A 6,074-nucleotide genomic window follows, 5' to 3' on the forward strand; every position below is an offset into this window, starting at 1 on the left:
CAGGCAAACCCACAAAGCCGGCCGAGGATGACGTCCTCACATGGCTGCCCCTGGGGAACAGGCGGAGGTGGCGACCTGTGTCCAGGTGTGCGCTGCATGAGGAGGCATCACCCGGCACCTGCATCTGCATCGCTGAGAAGGTAGCAGCCGAGGAGCCCGTCTTGGACCTGGTGTTAGAGGCTGCTTTTGTGTTAAAGGCAGATTTCTGGCCACACTTCTCTAAGTGAAAATTTAGTGACAAGTTTTGTCCTAACTCGAAGAGGCGAAGACTTGCCACTGAATTAAAGCTTCGAGTTGCTCGGTTTCCACTTGATCGGCCTGTCTTCCCCACTGAATAATAATTCTTTGTCCTCAAAGTCCTTTTGTGGCATGAATTTATTTCTCAGGGCCTGTGCCCTGCAGATGAGGGGACAGAGAGGTGGCGATGGGGTTGATGGCTCTCTGTCACACAGTTTGGGTCTTGAGCCAGGAGCAGGGTCCAGACCACAGCACCCTGACTGGCTTACGGGCTGACTCCCACATCTCTCGCCCCAGCAGGCCACAAGCAAAGACGGGGCATGTCCTCGGCTTGCTTCTCTGTGACACAAAATGAAAAATAGAAAGAGAAGACAAAAAACCTTACTGTTTATTACACCTGTAGTCAACAGCAAAAATGTCCCTGGGTCTACGGATTGGTGGGAGAGGCTGGAAAAGGAAGTCCACTCGGCTTGGGTCACACGTTTCGTTATTCCACTTGGGGATCTGCGGGAGGTCTCCCCCGCCTGGATGTGCTCAGACAATGAAGGTTACCGGCGTGCGCCCGTCCGTCCGGACCTAGCAAACAGCAGGTTAGTAAAGCAAGCTTCTGAGCGTGTCCGTGGGGTGTTTCCAGAAATGACTGGCTCCAGCGATGATTGGCATGCAGGCCAGCAATCTGAGGGCAGAGACCCGCCCCAATTGTGGGTGGGACCACCCAATAGGCTTGCAGTGGGCTGGTGAGGGCCTCTGCCATTTGGGCTCTTCTTCCGCGCCGTGCCTCAGGGTCCACCCTGTGTCCCCTCAGGGCCTTGGCCTGTGCCTGGCCCGCCTTGGTGGAACTTCAACCCCAGGCTGCCATTCCCGCTCCTTGGGGTTGACTTGAATACCCCCGCAGCCAGGCAGCTCGTGCCCGCTCTCCAGAGGGCGGAACCCACCCGGTGGACATTCCGGCCCTCATCCCCGGCTCCACTTTCTGGATTTCCACCAAATAATGTGCACTGCGTCCAGCACTGCAGTCACTTTGGTCCTTTCTGGGCAGCTGTCCCTGGCCTGGCGCAAAGCCCCGTCGGCCCTGCTAGGTGCCCAACCGCGTGCTTCTCCTGGTGGGTGAGCTCAGGGTCCCAGGAAGGCCCGCCTCTGGCTGCTGTTAGCCCATTGGAGGAAGCGTCGGAGTGGGCATGCCCAGAGGGCAGAGGGCCGTGGCCTGCTTCCCTCTGGGGCTTGCTTCCAGGTGGGATAGGTTGAGGGGTGGAGGGCGGGGAGCTGGGCAGCAGAGCACTGGGTGTGGTTGGGAAGGAGCCCCAAGAGCCACAGTGACTCTGGCCAGCGGGGCGCCTCGGGGCCGCCAGCGCAGCGCAGGTGTCACGGGAACAGGAAGTCAGGTCGGGTATCGGGGCCCTTGTCCCTCTCCCCGAGGCTCTGGGTTCCTGCCACAGGTGGCGGGACCTCGGCAGGACGCTGGGCCTCCACCTGAGCCGCCGGGAGGGACTCAGGGTGTCGGGTGGGAGGCCCGGGAGGGAGAGGGGTGAGGTGCGGGGGGGTGGGGGGTGGCCTGGCCCCCGGGGAGCCTCACCCTTCAGCTCTCTCCCCTTCCTCCCTTGCTTGGTTCTTTCCTCTTCCCTTTTCCTCTCCCCTTCTCTGTTTCTTCCCAGAAAGGGCACTGCGTTTCCAAGAGGAAAAACTGTAAGCCCATTTTGTTTTATAAAAACTGAATTATTTTGCACGTTGCATCACTAGGTTTCAGGTCCGGAAGATCCCAGAAGGTGCCCTGGACACGTCCTCTGGCCAGGATGGACATGGTGGCCGCGCAGTTACAGCCTGGTCGGAGCCCTGAGGTGTGGCACAGCAGGGCAGGTGGGCTTGGGGACTCCTGTCTCCCAGCCGGGCTGCGTCTCCCGGTGCACTTCCTGATGGCAGCCTCGCTGATGCCCAGGGAGGGGGCCCGGGCCGGAAGGCAGGGCAGCCAGCGTTTCAAAGGCCCCCTCTAGTCCTGCAGCTCTCCCTGCCTTCTGCTGACAGCCCTTGGACAATCTTTGGGGGCCTCTGGAAACATCTGTGCCTGCGCCAGCATCCTGAAGGATCCCTTGCACCCTTCCTTGGGCTCTGCTGCTGGACCTGGTACCCCTTCTACCCTCATCCTTTCTCATCACACACTCGGGGGAGACACCCACACCAGGCAGGTGCCTGGACTTGGCGGGAGTCTGTCCTCCCCAGGGTCTAGCAGCCCCATGGGTCACAGCTGCATCCTCTATTTCCTTTGAGGGAGGAAAGCATTCTTTCTCCAGGACTCCAGCAGCCAGTGAGACATTCCGGGCTGCTCGCTGCATTTGGGCTTCCTCGTCTGTCTGCCTGTTATTTATACAAGCCCGACCGCAGAGCGCTCTGGGTAAACATTGCCCGTGTACTACGCAAACACCAGCATCAGGCCGGGCTCTCATGCCCCTGGCACAGCGCGATGGACTCTTTCTTTGCACACTTTGAGGCTTTTGGAATGGCTCTGTTTTCCTAACATCACTGCAAATGTATTTCCTAACCAAAACCTCCTAACCTTTCGAAAGTGGAAAAGAACGTACTTGTCTGGAAGAAAAGGTCATGGCTTAAGATGGAGTAACTGAATCCTCCGGCACAGATGAGAGCGTCCCGCTGGCTTCTGGCAAGGGCCTGGCCTCCCTTCTGGGCTGTGTCCCCGCTAGAGGTCTCTGCATCCCATTGCCTTGGTGACAGACATCTACTTTCGGGGCCAGGATTTTCCCAGTCTCCTGATCCCTCAGAAAGTCTCTAGGTAGTGCCCACCCTGTGCCCTAGTTCTCGAGAAGCCCCCAAAGTCAGAGCAGGCTGGACAGGCAAGATAAAAAACTGCCTGGCTTCTGAGTGAGTCATTGTCATCTTTACGGCGAGAGTCCTCTCTCAGTCAATGGTTTGTAAAGTAGTCAGCTCTAGGGGGACCCACCACCCTTTTAAGAATTTTAGCTGGGTGTGGTGGTGCATGCCTGTGATCCGACCATTTGGGACGCTGTTCAAGACCAGCCTGAGCTGGATATTCAAGGCCAATTTGAATTACAAAGCGAGACCCTGTCTGAAAACGCCAAAAAGGAAAAGAAATTTTGAATATATGGCAACATGACATTATATATATTTCCAAGCACAAGGTACTATGGGCTTCACTTTCTCAGCTGGAAACCACTTCTGTCACTCCTGGATTCCTTCAGCCAAAAGCAGACAAAGAGAGCTGCTGAAGCCCCTTTCCCCGTTCCCGAGCTCCCTGGGGAAGGACGCGTGGCCAGGGTGTGCTGCCCCCAGCAATGGAAGCACCTCCGAGATGTTGTGGTTGTCCTTCCTGTTGGACCTTTGCTTCCCCAGGACAAGATGCGTGCAGGGGAGGAGGGAATACGAAGCCAGCTAGGGGGACCCTGTTCTTCATGCTTGTCTCTGGGGATCCCCCAGTGTGTCCGGTGGCCGATCCCCAGCTATTCATCCAACAGGCATTTATTGAGTACCTACTGTATGCCAGACACAGCAGACATTTTTGTGTGTGTACTGCTGTTAGTGCAGGTAGACCTTTGCCCACACTGCATAAGGGACAGAGAGGAGCAGAGGGATGTGAGGAGAATCTGTTTGAGCTGGTGTTGACCACAGCCCATTTGCTCCACTTGATGGTGTGGCCCTGACTCATGGCCCTGTGTCCTTCCTGAGGTCCACCCCCAGGCAGGGCTTCGATCCTGATGCCCGCACTTGGCCTCTGACCACAGGTGGCCCCGAACCTGGGTGCAGTTCCTGTGGTTCTGTGCCATGGTTCTGGTGCCAGGATGGCTCTTGCTATTAAGACCCCTGGGCCCGGCCTCAGCCCTACCCTCCCAGAGCACCTTCCTGAGCCACCTGGCTGACACTTGGCTCGGGTTCCTGGTCCGTGGCATCTGTGTCCTTGATCCACGCTGTTCAGGCCTCCGCAACATCCCCTGCCGGCCCCAACCTCCTCAGCCGCTGCCGACCCCTTGGAAGGTCAACCTGCCTGAGCCACGCGTGGGCACGGCTCTTCTGGCACTGCCAGTTCTGGGCCAGGTCCTCTCTGCCTGCCTAGCCCCACAGACGACCAATGGCAGGGTGTCTGTGGGGCTGGGGGCCCCTGCTTGGCCGAGGACTCTGGCTAACCCTGCACACAACTTAAGGTCAACTTGCAAGGTTGTCAGCGGTCACCCACGCACTTGACCACAAGGAAGCCGGGTCGCTGAGTGGGTGGCTCGAGCGGCCTGCTGTGCCAAAGCCTTCTGGTTCCCTACTGCAGATGAGGACATGGGCCCGGACTATGGAGGCTACTCAGGAAGGAAGTGGTGATCTAGGCTGGACAGGGACCCACGGTGTCCCCAGGGCCAGTGCAGCCCAACAAGGAGGCGGCTGCACCTCCCTCCTCGGGGCCGACAGCATCCAGCTGCATCGGAAGCCATCGCCTGCAGAGGACCCTTCCCTGCTCCAAAGCTAGCGCTGAGGTGCAGAGGTTGGAGGGACCCTACCAGGGTTGGGCCATTCCTGCCCATCACCTGGCCACAGCGCACTGGCCAAGGCGCCCCAGGCTGTCTGGTGGCCTGACCTGAATTCCTCTGCTGAAATTTCAGTCACGCTCTCCTGAGGCACAGGGAGGCCCCTCCTCATCCCCGGGAGGGTCGGTGCTGGCTCACAGGCAGTGAGCTGCCGGTGGCTGGGGCTGCCTTGGCTGTGCTCCTCGATGCCCACTTGGATAGAGGCACAGCTCTGAGATTCCCGAGGTCCCGAGGTGCGGCCTGGGCCAGAAAGGATGTGGGATTCGATGGTGGGTGCATCTTGGGGCCAGCCTCCCTCAGTGCCTGGGTGAAGTGAGCTCCTGGCCAGGAGCCACTGCAGGCCTGGCTTTCATGAGCTGCGCTGCTGTTTCCTGTCCCTCCCCTTGCGTGCTGTGACGTCGTGGAGCTGCACCGCACTGCTCTGCAGACGGGTGGCCTGTGGAAGAACTCCAGTCTCCCCCACCTTGTCAGGGTACGCTGGATTCTCCTCAAGTGTGGATCTTTGCTTGGAATGCTCATCTCCCCACCTGGACCCACCCCGCCCTCCCACTTCCTGTTTTCTGCCTCTTGGCTGAGCTGTTTCAGGAGTTGAAACTGCTGGGCTGGCAAACAGGAGAGGCTGCTTCTCGAAGTGAGAAGCCCAGTGGAGTGCAGGCGCGAGGCTTCTCCTGCCTCTGATCCCTCGCGCCCACCCCGGCGAGCCTGCACTTGGCCGGATGTGGTGGGCCACCTTCCCCTGCCCTCCTCCCCTGAGGCACCGGGAGCCGGGCGCCTGGCTTTGACCTCCGCGCCCCGGCAGCTCTGAGCACGGCTCTGCTGCCTCTGAAAACCGACAGGACTGAGATGCCCAGGGTCAGGGCGGACCACATCGTCACCAGCTCCCTGAACTCTCTTTCGGGATGAGCCTCTTGTTTCCAGGGGAGACCGAGGCAGGCAGAGGGCGGAGAGGGCCGAGCGGGCAGCTGGCATCTTCCCTCTGCAGAGGAGCTGCACGCGCACCCTGGGCTGTGCATCGGGAACGACGGCCTCCGGCAGAGACGCAGCTCCTAAGACCTGTTGCTGTTGCTGTTACAGGAAACAGAACACAGAATTTCCAAAGGAAAGCGGGGGAGGTTTGCAAAGAGGGTTGCAGGGCTGTCATAGTCAGCTCTGAGTGCCAGCACTGGGGGGAAACTGAGCCCGAGGGGGCTGGGAAGATGCACCACACCCCGGACACCACCTCAGGGTGCCAGAGGAGGGGACAGAGGCTTGTAGGCCGCTGTGATCAAAGGGAGGGACCCTCCAAGGCGTGGAAGAATGAGC

The sequence above is a fragment of the Heterocephalus glaber genome, unplaced genomic scaffold (genome assembly GCF_053883595.1).
Source record: "Heterocephalus glaber isolate CG9 unplaced genomic scaffold, H.glaber_assembly_v1.0 deba00000122, whole genome shotgun sequence".
Lineage (NCBI taxonomy): Eukaryota > Metazoa > Chordata > Mammalia > Rodentia > Bathyergidae > Heterocephalus > Heterocephalus glaber.